At 42.9% G+C, this 18,423-nt stretch overlaps 1 protein-coding gene across 1 annotated transcript in view; it reads left to right on the top strand.

Moving 5' to 3' along the window:
• LOC126310273 (lachesin-like) overlaps positions 1-18,423 on the top strand; it is a 1,180,447-nt gene that overhangs the window by 233,407 nt on the left and 928,617 nt on the right. The window lies entirely within an intron of this gene.

Here is an 18,423-nt window from a genome sequence, read left to right as displayed (position 1 = left end):
TACATAATATAGCGGTTGAGAATGAAATGCATCGATCCCAGCCGCGGTACTGTACATTTCTTAACCGGACACAAACCTTATCCCACGAACTTATGACGCGTGAGTCTGAGACAGACGCCTACATACACATGCGGGGATGAAAGGTTCCCCAGAACACACTGTCTTCTTCTGCGGGCAATACGCGAACAGTAGACATATCCTGCACTAAGATTACAGAGAAACGAACATGTATATATGCACAGCAATAAGAAATGAAGAACAATGGGCACAGCAAAATGCATTGAAAAACAGTATTTTGAAAACAATACATGAAGAGTATCTGCAGACACGAGATAACAAACACGCCTATACGTAACGTAACTGAACAACAATATCCATAGGGCGGACAGTGGCACTCACAGTGACAGCGAAAACAGTGAGACTGAAGAGGAACAGGAGGAGGAAGACGAGATGTAACAGTAAAGAAGCGTAGGGTGCTGGCGATCTAGGCAGGAAAACATCAAATGTTGTACTCGGATGAGAACCTAAAGGTAGTGCATAGGATTACCAATATTATTTCTCTATTACCAAACAAACTTTTTTGTTGTGTCTGGCGCTCAACAGCTCGAAGAAACCATTCCGAGGTATTCATCGCCAGTCACGCTCTGTGATGGCACTAACAAATCTCTACTCTATTCTGTCTTCTTTTTATATATATTCTTGTTAAAATACCAAAATATTATTTATATTCCAACCTTGAATTATTGCTATTTTAAAAAGTGTTACTCTCTATAAAATGTTGTAGATGTACCACTTGTTTTAAAACATCAGGTAACAGGTCTATAATTTGGGAGAAAATAAATAAAGTAGTGATGCTGGACGCTGGCTTTTGAAGCGAAGAAACATTCTGACTCAACCCAAAGGTGTTCCAAAGAGTTCAAATAGGGATTTTGAGCAGGGTATTCCATTTCACGAATGATTAGAGTAAAAACCATTACCACACAGATGTTGTACTTTTACAATTATCGTGTCAGAGCTCTACTGTATGCAATACACAATGCTGTAAAGTTTGTTGATATCTTTCCCCACTTAGCGTTTTATTAAGCACAATAATGAAACCACACCTTAACCTTGAGTTGACCTCCTTACTGTAACAGCATTTCCTTTGTGTTTCACTGTTGGCACTATGTAACGTTCTCCAGAAATTCGCCAAATACGTACCTTTCAACCAGACTGCGCAGGATACAGTTTGATACATTATTCCAAATTATTCGTTTCCAATCCTCTGTCCAGTGGAGATGGTCTTTACACCACGTTAAGAGTCGCTTAGTACCAATGTACCTCGTTGTTTTTACGTCTGTACGAGCAGTCATTGAGTTAGCGGGACTACTGGTAGCAGTTTTCCTGGTCTTGCTTCAGCTGTCGTTGTTCCCTCGAGTTTCCACTTCACACTCGTCTCACCAGCAGTCGATTTGGTGAGCTTTATAAGGGTTGATATGTTCCTGACGCATTTGTGACTCATGTTCTCCAATGACTAGTCTATGTTCGCTGTCAACGAGCTCTGATTGACTCTTTCTGCTGATACTGCTCTTGTACTGACAACGCAATAGTCGCCGCCTCCTTTTACACTGGCGGGTCCCCGTCTCGTCACATCTAGTGGCCAAGTCCGCATTGCATAGGGGTGTCCAGATACTATTGATCGGATAGGATATTTCTCTGTGGTGTTCTTATTAAAATATCGTCCCAAAAAATTACAAAAGTCTCGCTATTCTGTTTGCAATAAGACCCATTTTCATTGTTGATCATCACTTAAAATAGAACTCCTACACATCATTTACAGGTCTAACGACGCCTGATACGTAGGTCAGGGTATGTTCAAGACCTGTCACTTCTTACAGCAATTGTCTCAACATCTTGGACACGAAATGCAATACCTGTAAAGAAATAACTGGATCGATGCCTGTGGCCTTGTGAGGATACACTTTAGTATAGTTTTTCTTTGTCATCAGTCTTCTGATTGGTTTGATGTGTCATACTATGATTTCTTCACCTATCCCAAGCACTTCAGCTCAGAATAGCACTTACACACAAAGTCCTCAATTATTGGTTAGAAATATTCCAATCCGTTTCTTCCCTTATGGTTTTTACCCTTTGCAGCTGCCATAAGTTTCGTGAAGCTTATTCCCTCACATCTCATCACACATCCTATCGTCCTGAACGGCCTGCTTGTCAGTGTTTTCCATACGTCCCTCTTCTCGCCGATTTATTATATTATCACACTATCATTTCCTCCTTTTTCGTGTTTCTCTCAGTTCAGACCTATATTCTCAAAAGCTTCTTTCTTGAATTCAGGCTGATATTTGACCATGAATATCCACTTCTCTGTGCTAGTCTTCATCTTGCGTTCTCCTTGCTTCGTCTGTCATGTGTTATTTTGCTTCCAAATTAGCAGAATTTCTTCACTTCATCTACTGCGTGATCCCCAGTGTTGATGTTCAGTTTACCGCTAATTTGATCTTTGCTACTCATTACTTTCGTCTTTCGCTGGTTTACTCTCACCCATAGTATGCTCATTAGAGGACTCCATTCAAGAGTTCCTTCAATTCTTCTTCATTTTCTCTCTGAGAACAGCAATGAAACCAGCGGAACTTATTACTGTTAACCTTTGCCATGAGTTTTACTTTCAGTTCTGAAACTTTCGTTTGTTTCCATCGTTAGCTTTTGAATAGTAAGGGGCAGAAGACTACATTCCTGTGTCACGCCGTTAGAAGAACTACGATAAATACGTTCGGGCAAACGGTAAATCACAGAGCACGTAATATGAAGGACTTTGTTAAAATTTTAGTTCTTCAAGCTGCTCCATAAAATACTAACAGTCCCCACAAGTACGGCAATTCACTGTTATTTCCAGTCAGCACTTCCCGAGCAATGGTTTAGCATTGGTTAAGGCATCTAATCCATCTACAACACGCCTGATAAAGGTATTCCATAATACGTCTGGACCACTTCACTAGTTTTCCTGGACCACATCACCCGGACGCCATGGCCGTCCCCTTCTTGAATACCTAACTGACATATCTGTTGCTTCTCCGGCTGTAGCAGTCTCAAGATAGACGGTAGCTGCCCTCATCCTTTCTCTCACAGTTAGAGCAGATTCTTCTGCTGTAAGGTTTTCGATCATCATCCGTGTTGTAAGTTAACGTAGGTGAAAGGACGCACAGACTGAACGTTATTTGTATCAAAATAGCACCGAGTCGTTATTTAGATTCCTATTTCTATCTTAAACCATATGTTTATACACGTGACTCGTTAACGATAAACTCCCATATTTTACTGAATTTTTCTTACTGCGTTATTCTTCTCAAACGAATAGGTCTCATTAACAGCAGAAATATTTTTAACGTGAAATGATGATACGTTTGACGACGCTATCGACTGGAAATTAAATGACAGCCATTCACATAGAGTACATCCATCATCTTGAAATTGTAGTTGGTGATCAATGTTTCTGTCGCGAATGGCGCGTGTCAGTTCGTCGATAGGGAAAAGCAGTCACTCATCAGTTTCATTTACAGAATTACATTCAGATAAACGCTACTGCTGATTTTAACTTTTGCTTGTATAGATTATTGTTTAAGTAACTTACCTGTTTAAACAGCCAGTTACACAACTGGAAATCTGCTTAACTTTTTTTTGGAATTTTGGGAAAGACACTTCGGCAAGGAAAAAAATACACGTATATAGGTTATGTTTGCAATATATGATTTCTATTTGTCCAGGACAAAAGGGTGTAACAATTGATAGATAATTCCTCTGATGTCTCCTGGTCGATTGTACTATGGCGTTCTGTCATAGCCTATCGCTTTACAGTCAATTATTTCTTATGCTTCCGTTAATTTCTATTGATCATTGCATTCACTCGTTCAAAGGTATCTTAGCGTCATATCTAAAATGGTTAATTTCTCTCTTTTAGAAAGGCTGTTTCTCAGTTCCTGTTAAAGGCTTCTTGTGGATTGTAGTGGGGCTTAGTAGATAAAGTTTTGATAGGGAACCCATATCCGGAAACTAGTCATTTGGATATAACATAATTTTGCAGACTTGATCAATTTCAAGTCCCCCGATTCACGGTGGTCATATCAGTTCCTGTTCTTATTATAACATAACATACAATTTTCGTTCGACTACAAAAACGGCACGAGAAACTGGTACGTTAGGAACTATGAGGTTTGATTGTGGAGCTCCACGGACGTGCCGCACTTTCAACCTTGGAAATGACTTCCTTCGTCATGTAGAAGAGACCCAACGATGAGTACTCTAAACGATGCCGATTGCATCGGCAACTATAAAGTGGGCACCTTTAAAGCACGCAGGAAGCGGCATATTGAAAATAACTCTAACATTAAATGTATTTTACCTTAAATGGAGCCAGCCACTGTGGCCGAGCAGTTCTAGGCGCTTCAGTCCGTACCGCGGTGCTGCTACGGTCGCAGGTTCGAATCCTGCCTTGGGCAGGATGTGTGTGATGTCCTTACTTTAATTAGGTTTAAGTAGTTCTAAGTCTAGGGGACTGATGACCTCAGATATTAAGTCCCATAGTGCTTAGAGCCATTTGAACCATTTGAACCTTAAATGGTACATATCAGGGCATGTGTTCGTTACCAAAACTTTGTAAATAAAGTCCTGTCTAAAACCTTGAAGGCCTACAACAGGAATTATAAAACACCATTTGTACGTACTCTGTTACGAAACTATAAGTAGCCACCAAGTTGGTACTGTGCGTGAAACTATTTCTTTCTTTGTTTTTGATTGCTTGTTTTCTCCATTTCCGTCCATTTACCTCCTATCGTTTGCTTACAGATATTATTTTCTTTACAAGTAGTAGACTACAAATTTTGGAAAGGATAAGGATTGATGTATCTTACCTAAAATTTGATAACGCTAAGTGGTTAGGGAAAACAGCCTAGCGTTTTTGGAAATTTGATGCTACTACTATGGGTTGTCGTCGTACTTAGAGCGTAATTACAACAAATCGCTTTTCATACTATATAAACAATATGAATCAAAAGTAACTGATTTCGTCTGTTAATGAGCAGACAATAGAAAAGCGGTCTTTTCGTCATTAACACACGTTGAATTTTATTTGTAATGCATATTTCTTGGTAGTCGATATTTTTTTATATTCACTGATTAATGACTTATCTTGTGTGTTCCTACCGTTATTTCGGACGCGGGGGACAGAATCAGACAGGCGCAGTGGAATAAACCGTAAGTCGTACTCAAATATTGCGTATTTTTCCTAATTCATTCATTCGCTGGCTACATTAAACATACTGTGAATAGACGAAGTTTATAATTTCGTCCCATATTTTCAAGAAGGTAGAACTGGCAGGTGTTGCATCATTTTGCGTAGCTTTTTTAATTTCACTGAGGACTAGCTTCGTCCCCCTGACTGTCAATTCTCAATGATGGTCGTACATTCGTGGCATTGAAACTCTCTGGCTGATTAAAGCTACGAGGGCTGTCCACAAAGTACATTACGTTTTGGAATTAAAAATAAATAAAGTATTGGAATTTTTTTATTATATACAGACGAAAGCCACACTTAAATACTACTTTTCTACATAGTTGCCATTTAAATTAAGGCCCTTATCGTAGCGATGGACGAGCTTGGAAATTCCTTCGTCGTAAAATTCGGCCGCCTGCGCCTTCAACCACGTGGTTACCTCTTTTGGACAGAAAAGGTGTAATTTTTGTGGATTTCCTGAAAGAGGCACTACAATAAACTCTCAAAGGTATTGCCAAACTCTGCACAACCTCAGAAGAGCAATACAAAACAAGCGCAGGGGAAAGTTGGGCTCAAAGATCTTGCTGATTCACGACAACGCCCGGGCCCACACGGCAAATGCCACTCGTGAAGTTCTCGAATCTTTTAAGTGGGAGTTGTTTCGTCATCCGCCGTACAGTCCCGACCTGGTAACGAGCGACTTCCACTTATTCCCAGCAATGGAGAAGTGGTTGGCTATACACCGTTCAAGAAGAGGTAACCACGTGGTTGAAGACGCAGGCACATAAAAGTAACTCTGTGTGCAGGACGGGGCATGAACTCTGACCTGTGACTTTCGCGGCGTCTATCCGAGGTGACCCCACTTCCAACAGAATTACGCCACGTGTATTTCCTGTTGTTTTAAATCCAGAATCATACTCGTAGCGCAATTTCAAGTGCCGTCTCTGTGATCCAGATGAATTACAAATGCTTGCGTCGCAAGTAGTAGAACGCAGAGCAAGTTCCGGTGCCAGTGAGCTGGAAGCGAGTAGTTTACAGTAGCGTTATATGACGGTAGCAAACCTCAGTGTGCTATTATTTGTGTCGCACCACAAGTTAACAAAACTATTATTTTCTTAAGTTCTTCTTTTGGTTGTATTCAACAGGATATACAAAAACAATTTTTATACATCCCACCAAAAGCTGCTACTAAATAAAACACTATTTTTCTGCTACTTTCGACTTCTGTTCGTAATATGAAAGATTTTACAGTTCCAGGTGTTCACGTCTTCAATGCATCTTGAAAAGACCATTCCTGTGCTGCTGCAGATGTTATGAATAAGTAATTTTTTACCTTGTCGGTAAATACTCTGAGGTGACAAAGGTCTTGAAATACCTCCTAATACAGTATTGGAACTCCTTTCGCCCAGCGTTGTACAGCAAATAGATATGGCAAGGACTCAACAAGTCGTTGTATGTCCCTGCAGAAATATGGGGCCGTGCCCTTATAGCAGCCGTCTATAATTGTGAAAGTGTCGCCGGTACGAGATGTTGTTCACGAACTGACCTCTCGACTATGCCCCATAAATGTTTGATGGGATCCATGTAGAGCGATTTGGATGGCCAAATCATTCGATAAAATTGCCCATAACGTTCTTCAAACCAATCAAGAACAATTGCGGTCCGGTGAAATGACATAGTTTCTTGGGACTATGAAGTCCATAATGGCTGCAGATGGTCTCTGAGTAGCCAGACATAAACATTTCCAGTCAATGATCGGTCCAGCTGGACCAGAGAACACAGTACATTTCATGTAAACACAGCTCACGTCATTATGAAGCCATCACCAGCTTGCGCAATGCTTCGTTGACAACTTTTTCCATGGATTCAGTTAAAATCGGATCTGACCAAGCCACAGTTTTACAGCCAGGAGAGGCGCTGCAGGCGATGTCGTGCTGTTAGGAATGGCACTCACATCAGTAGTCTGCTGCTGCAGTCCGTGAACGGCACATTTCACTGCACTGTTCTGACGGATACATTCGTCGTACGCCCAACATTGGTTTCTGCGGTTATCTCACACAGAGTCTTGCTTGTCTGTGAGCACTGACAACTCTACGCAAAAGGCGCTGCTCTCGGTCGTAAAGTGAAAACCGTTGTCCACTGCGTTATCCATGGCGAGTGATAATGTCTGAAATTTCGTATTCTCGGTACAATCTTTACACTGTGGATCTCGGAATATTGAATTCCCTAACGATTTCCGAAGTGGAATGCCCCATGCGGCAAGCTCAACTACCGTTCCGCATTCAAAGTCCTTAAATTCCCGGCATGCGGGCATAATCACGATGGATACCTTTACTGAAGGATCACCTGAGTACCAATGACTGCTCTGCCAATACACTGCCCTTTCATACCTTGTGTACACGGAAATTCCGCCATCTGTGTACGTATGTGCATATTGCTGTCCCATGACTTCTGTCACCTCAGAATATTTCACTGTTGACGCTGCATGTGAGTGTCAAAAGCTCGGCAAAGATGCTTGAGAGCCGAAGCTATATCTGTGGGTACAGTTTCACATGACTTGTGACAATGATGTAGCGCTTCGTACGTACACAGCTGACGATGAACACTTATAGTTGTATACGACTAATCAATAAATATATAATAAACTCGCGCTACTCGTAGTATTCAGTAGCACATAGACGGATCTAATGTGGAAATGGTCAACAAATGGGAGGTGTTAATGTTACCGAACTATCAGCTTTGAAAGTCGTGGCTGTAAAATACTAACAAGGACACTATGCAGAAGAATGAAAACAATTGGTAGAAGCCGACCTCCTGAAAGACCAGTTTGCATTCCTGAGAAATGTGGCTACAGGAGGGACGCTACTACCCCTACCACTTATATTAAAGATAGGTTATGGAATGACAAACCTATGTTTATAGCATTTGTAGACTTAGAGAAAGTTTTTAAAAATGTTGACTTAAGTACTCTGGCTATTTACAACTTGTACACAAACCAGACGGCAGTTATAAGAATCAAGGGACAGGAAAGGTAAGCAGTGGTAAAGAAGGGAGTGAGACAGGACTGTAGCGTATCCCCGATGTTATTCAGTCTGTACATTCAGCAAACTGCAAAGGAAATCAAGGAAAAAAACAAAGAAATTAAAGTTAAGAGAGAAGAAATAAAAAGTTTGAGGTTTGAAGATGATATTGTAATGCTGTCAGAGATACCAAAGCAATTGGAAGAACAGCTGAAGGGAGAAGAAATAAGTTTGAGCTTCACCGACGATATTTTTTTGCTGTCAGAGATAGCAAAGAATTTGGAAGAGCAACTGAATGGAATAGACAGTGTCTTGAAAGGAGAGTATAAGCCAATGATGTGTGTGAAATCTTATGGGACTTACCTGCTAAGGTCATCAGTCCCTAAGATTACACACTACTTAACCTAAATTATCCTAAGGGCAAACACAGACACCCATGCAAGAGGGAGGACTGAACCTCCGCCGGGACCAGCCACACCGTCCATAACTGCAGCGCCTAAGACCGCTCGGCTAATCCCGCGTGGCAAAAGCAAGATAAGGATCGTGGGATGAAATATGACTAAATAACGTGACGCTGAGGGAATTAGATTGCGAAATGAGACTCTTAAAGATAGTAGGTGAGGTTTTCTATTTGCTCAGCAAAATATCAGATGATGGCCGAAGTAAAGGACATAAAATGGAGACTGACAATGGCAAGAAAAAAGTTTCCGAAGAAGAGAAATTTGTTAACATGGAATATAGATTTAAGTGTTAGCAACTCTTTTCTGAAAGTATTTGTACTGAGGGTAGCCAGGTATGGAAGTGAAAGATGGACGATAAATAGTTTGAATAAGAAGAGAATAGAAGGTACTGAAATGGGATGCTACATAAGAAAGTTGAAGATTGGATGGGTAGATCACGTAACTAACAACGAGGTTCTGAACAGAACTGGGGAGGCAAGAAATCTGTGGCACAGCTTGACCAATAGAAAGGATCGGTTGATAGGACACATTCTGAGACATCAATAAATGTAGTATTGGAGGAAAATGTGGCGGGTAAAAAATGTAGAAGGACACCAAGAGATGTATACAGTAAGCAGATTCAGAAGGATGTAAGTTGCAGTAGTTATTCGGAGAGAGAGGCTTGATCAGGATAGAGTAGCAAACTTAAGACCACAACGACAACAACAAGAACAATACTAATGTCAAGTGATGCCAAGAGTACAACATGTTAGTACAGGAGTACAACGTGTTAGTTCGCTGTCGTGAATCCGTTGGCGGCTACAAATCACGAGTGAGATATGTTGAGGGCACTGGCAGCGCTCCGAGGCAGACTGGAAGAAGTGCGCTTGCACAGCTTGAGATCACGCCTCGCTCTGCATATAGTCACGGAGGTGACAGAGAACACCAGTGCTACTGGTAGCGCGCCTGTCGATGTCTGCGGTTGCTCTAACCTCTGCGGGGGCGGCAGGCGGCCATTAGCGGGGGTAATCAAGGGCGCTGCCCCAGCCGTGACCGACGCTGCGCGGTGTCGCGACCTTTAATCACCTGTCAGCGTCCGTCACACACGCCCCACGCCCCACGCCGCCACCCAATTAACGTGCGATAACCGAAACACGACAGCCGGCGGGCCACGCGTGCGCTCTGCCAGATAGCCGCCGGCACGTCAAGCGCGCATCCAACGTGTATGGAGTACGACTACAAGCCAATCGCGGCGCAGTCCCCAAGGCTTCAGAGTGACCATTCGCAGCCTCGCCTTGACCGAGGATGTAACGCAGGATTCATGTTACTTCATCTGAACTTAATTTTACTATGGCTTTTCACTTGTGCCCCTTTTGCAGAGTAATCAATGGAAGCAGACAAGCTCATTTAACACACTGGTTCGCAAAACGTTTAAGTAACTCTCACATGATGAACACTATGCATTCCGTCTCGTTTTCCGCATCTGTTTACTTTCCCTCACCTGGATCCTCCGCCATTTCATAAAATTCTCAACCATCGTTATCCACGTCGAACACCTCCGCATCTACTATACTGTCTGGAAGCTAGATCTTAATCATCCCATTATCATCCCTCTGATCGTTAACCTTGGTATGCTGTCACGCCTTCACGAACACATCCATCCACCCCTATACCTACAAACACTCCATAGCATATTAAAACGCAGCTTCAGCTAGATCTCTCCCCAGACAATGAAATCCGCCTCGGTATTTAACCTTATCCCACTCATTTTCCCTCTCCATCCATCTCAATCCCTTTCCTCTTGCAAGCTTTGCCCTACCCACTCAACACATTACTTCTCACACTCTGTTTTCGCACCCACCGTATTTCCCACTGTCTAACTCTACTTCTACCTCTCATCTCCGTAGTTTTCCTAACACACTCCTATCTTTCCTCCCACAACCTTCAAACCCTCTCCTCACTCTAGTGCAGATCTTTCAGATTTTAAGTGAAAGTGCAGTGCTTCAGTGAGGGTTTTTTTCCCGAAGAATTTATCCTTCCTACACTGTGTTTTCAAACTTTATGTATTTTTCGTTTTTGAACTGTCCAACTCAGATTTTAAATTTTAAATACAAAATAGCCCTAACTTTGGTTTCTATTTGTCATTATAATTTTTTAAAATTCTTCTAGGCTGAAGATCGGTGAATTGTACCACTGACAGCACATCCACAGTTCATATGGGGCGAGGGGGATGAAATAACAATAAAGAAACAAAAATCTCAAGATGAGTCGCTTATAATACTATCGGCTATCACTATCTTAGCAATACACTGATACTGTTACTCCTTTGAAAGGATTGGAAATGGCTGTGACTGTGCGTGATGGATAATGATTGAGACTGAATTTTGTTTCGGGAAATGTTACTACTGAAAGGGAGCAATAGTAGAACAAAAGGGATTCAGATCAAGATTTTATTAGTTACAAATAAATTGCAATTACGTAAAAGAGAACGGTCGTCAGTTTAACTGGGAAGAGTTGTACCAACAACTAGCTCTGTTCGTGAAGAAAACTAATTATTGTGATTAACCTTACCTTACACTGAAATTCTGTTTTGGAACTAATACAGCAGACAGTAGCACTCTTTAGCAAGCAATGAAACAGTTGCACATAACTGTAATACTGTGGTCCCGGCAGAGGTTCGTGTCCTCCCTCGGGCATGGGTGTGTGTGTTTGTCCTTAGGATAATTTAGTTTAAGTAGTGTGTAAGCTTAGGTACTGATGACCTTAGCAGTTAAGTCCCATAAGATTTCACACATATTTTTTTGTAATACTGTACTGAGATCTGAATAACAGAACGGTCTTTACGCTCAATACTTTAAATCTTTTCTGGGGAATTACACTTAATTGAAACTTTAATTATCCTTCTATGAAAAATAGGTGGAGTCTTTCAAAATAAGGCTCACTAAATAATTATGCAATATACTACTCCACAAATGTTATTAAATTTTGATAAATAAGTGAGCCGTCTGCGGCTCACTTTGATGCCGTGCATAGCTTGGAATCTTGTTATAGCGATAGTGGCGTCTCGTTTTCTTAGTGTGTTCACTGGCGCCACTACGTTTGCTCGCCTTGTCTGTCCGTGAGTTGCAGCAGCAGCGCTTATCAATAGCACGTACTGTGGTACCATCTTTGGAGTGACCCCTAGTCGGGTCGTCGTGTGTCCTGGAAGTTGAGTTCAGACGGAGCAGCAGTGAGGTCCGGACAGCCAGTACTCGCCCGACTGCTGGCGACACACATGCACTGTCCGACGGAAGGATGTGGTCGTGAGAGTGCACGATCACGCCAAGGACCGCATTCAGCGAGTTGAGTTTTAGGTGAATGGACCTTGACATTCGTATAGTGAAATATTCACCTGCGTGTACGTGTCCGCCTGTCGAAGTGCCCTGATGGCAACAAGTTGGCAGTCGACGATTTATACTGCGGTTTTCCCGTGCCTGACTTGAATGGGGACGAGCGTTGGTTGGTCGTTCGGTCGGTCGTCGCAGCGGACGACGTGCATTTGGTCTTGTGATCGCTTCTGGTTTCTCTGTGTTGTTTCACAATGACTGGCCTTAGTATTGTGAGTTGTTGGTGGAATTGTTTTCCCGGATCCGTGTGTATCTTCTGATTTTGAATGAATTTTAACGCTGTTTGCGTACTGGATTTGGTGAGAGGGGTTGCGAACAGACATCGGTACGGTTGGGTTGCATCAGGCTTTGGTTAGTGAGTGGGTCGGTCGGCGCATAAGCTGACCCTAGTTTGAGTTGCATCCTGTTACATGAGTACTACTCTTGGTTGCCTGTCTCACCGCTTACACAGCTGTAGACACCTTCCTCAGGTCGATCCAGGGAGCACTGTCTGTGGATCACTCCGTCTTATTTGGACAAGGTCATAATTGTTTAAAATTTACCCTGATGATTTAATGTGTAACTGCCTTCCTCACTTGTAATTCTGGACTTCAGCCGTTGTGTATTCTGAAATTGCTTGTGGTCTTCAGCCGTTAATTGTTTGTGACATTGCTTCAGGCTTTCAGCCGACAAATAGTTTTCATTCTGTCTAGATACGGCCTTCAGCCATCACTATAACTTGTTACAGTTATTAAAATTGTTAGAAAAGGTTTTAGTATTTTTTACGTGTAATTGTCCACCTTATTGGTAATTCAGGCCTTCAGCCGTTGTGTATTTTGAAATTCCTTGTGGCCTTCAGCCGACGAATAATTCTGAACCTTTTTTAATCAGGCGTTCACCCGTTTGTAACACTGTTTGTGGCCTACAGATGGCAATTTTTTTTTAAATTCCTTTTAGTGAGGCCTTCAGGCGTCAGTGTAGTAAAATATTTTTAAATGATTGTTGAGAGTTTTTTTTATAAAGTGTATGTGTTTTCGGTGCAACCAACGGTAACTCATTAGTCCCCGGCCACACCTTCTCCTGCTTTCCCTAAGTGCCACGTCTCAATAAGGTAAATAAATTTATGTTTCTTAAAATAGAGTACTCGTTAATATCGTAGCACATGCAATAGGACACGGCCGGCCTTTGTGGTCGAGCGGTTCTAGGCACTTCAGTCTGGAATCGCGCGACCGCCACGGTCGCAGGTTCGAATCCTGCCTCGGGCATGGATGTGTGTGATGTCCTTAGGTTAGTTAGGTTTAAGTAGTTCTAAGTTCTAGGGGACTTATGACTTCAGATGTTAAGTCTCACAGTGCTCAGAGTCATTTGAACCATTTTTTGAAGTAGGACACTGTCTAGGTAAATGATTAAGTGGAAAATAGGGTGGTCACCATAAAGTTTAAAGAACACACATTTATTATTGAATAAGAAATCCAATAACTAGTCTTTGAATTATACAATGCTCAACTGATTATTTGAAACGAAGATGGTCGCTGTGGTGATTCCCTGTGGCTACTCAAAAAGGTGGCAAAAGTACAAACGAACTTTGCTATGTAACAAACTCTTCATAGCGTCGGAGTTCCGTAGTACAGACCTAACCAAACTGTGCCATGATTAATAAGTCAACTTGCTTCCATATCCGAGGATCATTATATAATCTTGCTGTTTTTTCCCTCATACAATGTACTAGATGCGAACACTTTACCTACTAGCCACCGACTCTCACTGTCACAAAGGAGCCTTGCAGTTCGAGCGCCATATTCACCTTTTCTTTTGGTAGTGGAGGGTTTTCCGCTAGCTTTTACATGATTACAAAACTATTCTACCTGCGTACGAACCATTACTACAAGTAAAGTTTCGACATTTCCTTTCTTATACAGAACAAAACCTTTAAAATTACAGCCACAGATTAATTAATCCATACAGTGACATAAATAATGAATAAAACATTTATATACATGTCATGTCAAAGATCGTGGTGATACCGAAGTCACATTAAACAGAAGCAGACAAAAAAGTTAGATAAGTATAGGTAATGTTGATAATAGTGTTGCACTGTGCTATGTAACATAACCTGATAGAACTTGGACCATAAGTAGAAGAATTGCTACAGCGTAGCATGGAAGGTAACTGAAAGAAACATGCAGAAATGATACTTTTATCCAAAGACCATTATTCCATTGAAGGCATCGCGAGTTATGATGTTGCCCTGGTCATTAAAAATGGTAGGACATGGTTCTCGATAGGTTGTGTGGTCACCAGGGACGCAAATGCATGTTCTGCAAAATGCTCCCATGCTGGCCACAAGTTTGGTAAGGAGTTCTTGTTGTGGTTGGCAGGAGAGCCAACACCGTGTTAATAGAGGAGGCCGAAAGGCACGCGTTTTAGCTCACGCAGGCTGGCGTGAGGTCTGGAACAGGACAAGGAAAACGGACGTAGCTGGTGGAATACTTAACTTTAATCCATTATTGGTGAACGTCGCTCTTGACATTACATGATTCACAGTATCAATAGTAACTCATAATGGCGCCTTGCTAGGTCGTAGCAAACGACGTAGCTGAAGGCTATGCTAAACTATCGTCTCGGAAAATGAGAGCGTATTTTGTCAGTGAACCATCGCTAGCAAAGTCGGCTGTACGACTGGGGCGAGTGCTAGGAAGTCTCCCTAGACCTGCCGTGTGGCGGCGCTCGGTCTGCAATCATTGATAGTGGCGACACGCGGGTCCGACGTATACTACCGGACCGCGGCCGATTTAAAGGCTACCACCTAGCAAGTCTGGTGTCTGGCGGTGACACCACAGTTATTGTGTCAGGGCAGTCCTGTCCTCCGCCGGCGCAATTGACAACTGCTGGATGGTCGATGGGCATGTGGACCCTCTCTGGTACCTCTCCCCAACCCATTCCACATGAGCTCGACGAGATTTAAATCGGATGAACGAGCAGACCAGTCTATTCGTCGAATATTCTCCCGTTCAAAAAGCTTCTTCACCTATGTAGTCTGAAGCGATCGCAGGTTGTTATGCAATCAGGGATGAATGCACCCCCAGAGAGTCACCCGTGTGGGGGAAGCAGAGTGTCGAAAAAAAGGTGATCGGTAAGTGTACCGTGCTAGAGGATTTGTAAGTCAGTATCAAACTGCAACATTATACCTCCGGACACCACAAAAACGATCATGTACAACAGTGTTATATGTATCCTGATATGGCGAGAGGTGGGAACACACATTGCACTCAGGAACGTTGTCGAACATGATGGTTTTTGTGGTCTCGGTGTTACTGTGCGGGGAGGCAAAGCGTGGCATGAGAATCTTTGTACACTTTATATTTACCGGTCTACGTTATTGTGACAACGTTCTTCTTTCTCAAGTGCGCCCTTTCAGGTGTGCAATCAGACCTGAGTTCATTTTCTAGATGACAATGCGCGATCGTTTCGAACGGTGCCGGAGGAGGAGCTCTTGGAACCAGAGGATATTCATTAAGAGCCGCGCGGGGTAGCTGTGTGGTCTTGTGGCGCCTTGTCAAGGTTCGCGCGGCTCTCCCCGACGGAGGTTCGAGTCCCCCCTCGGGTGTTGTCGTTAGCGCAACTTGGTTCAAATTATATTAAGTAGTCTAGGGACCGATGACTTTAGCAATCTGGTCTCATAGGAACTTACCACAAATTTCCAAAATCCATTAAGAACCCTGTCCCATCGTTTTTAATGTCCAGGAGACCATCACGAACTGCATTGACTTCTGTGTAATTATTGTTTTTGAATAAATGTGCTGTGTCTGTTCATCTCATTGCACATTTCTTTCCGTTACCTTCTGTACTGTACTGTACTGCAGCGGTTCTTTCTACGATCCAAGTTTCATCCAGCTATGTTACTTAGCGGTGACACATCAAGTGAAGATTACTTACGTCCTTCAGATTTGCTCACCTATGTAACTGCTTAAATATCTGGAGTACTGGTACGTAGAGATTTAAAGTGGGACAACCACATAAAATCAATCACTGACAAAAACGAGATTTTCACTCTGCAGCGGAGAGTGCGCTGATATGAAACTTCCTGGCACATTAAAACTGTGTGCTGGACCGATACTTGAACTCGGGACCTTTGCCTTTCGCGGGCAAGTGACCCACCATCTGAGCTACCCAAGCAGGACTCACGACCCGTTCTCTCAGCTCTACTTCCGCCAGTACTTCGTCTCCTACCTTCCGAACTTCACAGAAGCTCTCCTCCAAACCTTGCAGAACTAGAACTACTGGAAGAAATGACTTAGCCACAGCCTGGGGGGATGTTTCCAGAATGAGATTTTCACTCTGCAGCGGAGTGCTAGTTCTGTAAGATTTTCAGGAAAGCTTCTGTGAAATTTGGAAGATAGGAGAAGACGTACAGGCAGAAGTAAAGCTGTGAGAACGGGGCAAAGATCCCGAGTTAGAGTATCGGTCCGGTATGCAGTTTTAATCTGCCAGGAAGTTACAATCATTGACAAGGCCAGCTCAAATTCATAGAAATAATTGCAATTCATCCCACGAAGGAGGTAGCTTACAAAAAATATTTAGCTATTGCTCGTTAGTCTGGCGTCATACCAGATGGGGCTATGGATGAAATAGAGAAGATCCAAAGACGTCCGTCATAGCTATTTTTCGTAAGTGTCATAGAGATGTTCACCCAACTTCACTGGTAGACGTGACAAGAGAGGTGATTTGTACAGTGTAATGGTTAACAAAATAACAAGAGCATGGCCAACAAAGAAAGTGAACCATCCAGAAGACATGATCGGACGTCGATGTAACCTCGTACACAAATAAGATACAACGTTATGGGACTGTAAATGATTAGTGTTGTAATTCTGTCTGACAGGTTCAAATGGTTCAAATGGCTCTGAGCACTATGGGACTTAACATCTATGGTCATCAGTCCACTAGATCTTAGAACTACTTAAACCCAACTAACCTAAGGACATCACACAACACCCAGTCATCACGAGGCAGAGAAAATCCCTGACCCCGCCGGGAATCGAAACCGGGAACCCGGGCGCGGGAAGCGAGAACGCTACCGCACGACCACGAGCTGCGGGCTGTCTGACAGGTGACATTGCAACCAGAGCTCACTAGTGACGCTGTAGTCGCCGCAGTGCCTGTTCCTTCGGACATGTACTTCAGAACAACAAAGACGCTGCAATATCGTATAGAGCTGTGTTGTTCGTGCTTAGGGTATATACAAGGCGTGAACATTCACATTTGTTGAGTGATCATTGGGGAGGACATGGAGATAGCATGTACTAGTGCGAAACAATTGTTATCAGCATCTGACAAAGTTTAGAAACCGTCTCGTTGTGGGTCCCATCTGACCACCTAGTCGAGACGTGGAATATCGAGGTTTGTGCGGAATCCAGATGAGTCAGTGACCCGCTGTTGCACTACAACGGAGTGTTGTCACAGTTCCGTTCGGTTCAATGGAGAGTCGCATTCCTGTGCACAACTGCACATCGCAAACCCGTCTCATATCTATCCGGCACGCGAAAAAAACTAGTGGAGTCCCTGCAACATTTTGTGTAATCTGCGTCATTACTCGTAGACTAATAGCAGAATGACTGTGGAAGTAGGCTGTCATTAACGCAACACAAACGGTTGCGTTTCACGTACTGCTGTGACCGCGAAGCAGGGACTGCTGATAAGTAGAGACGCGTTGTGTTCGGCAATGAATCACGGTTCTTCACAACGAGTGTGATGGCGACCTGTGGAAAGGTCCCATTCTTCCAGGATTGTGGAGAGGCGCAACGGCGTTACTCTAGGTGTCACGGAGCCATAGAGTATCAGGGAAGGAGGGAACTGACAGTGTTGCAGAAAGTATATACTTCCACAAACCATAAGTTGAACTGAGACGTCAACTTCGACACCGTCGCATGTTTTCTCTATGTCATGTATGCCAGCATACTTCTAGAGATCAGATTCTCGTTTACTGTCGGATTTCTTAATTACGCATTCACCAGTGTTAAGATATTCCATTGGGTTTCAGGTAGGCACTTTAGAGAGGCATGTACATTTCAGTAATGCTACTGTCCACAATCTATTGCCTCTTAGATGTTGTTTTATGACAGAGTACATACCCCTACTAATACAATCCATCATCGTCTCTGAACTGTTCCTTTACTGTACGCAGTACACAATGCAGTGCGTTCATATCCTTCCGCATTTACTGTTTCCGTAGCTGAAATAAAGGACCACACACTAACCACCCCTCATACCATAACACTACCTGCTCCGTACTCCACTGTTGGCACTACTCGTAGAAAAAGAAAGCAAAAAAGGAA

This window comes from Schistocerca gregaria, chromosome 1, assembly GCF_023897955.1.
Source record: "Schistocerca gregaria isolate iqSchGreg1 chromosome 1, iqSchGreg1.2, whole genome shotgun sequence".
NCBI lineage: Eukaryota > Metazoa > Arthropoda > Insecta > Orthoptera > Acrididae > Schistocerca > Schistocerca gregaria.
The sequence above is the reverse complement of the archived record's forward strand: the minus strand, read 5'-3'. Positions and strand labels throughout refer to the sequence as shown.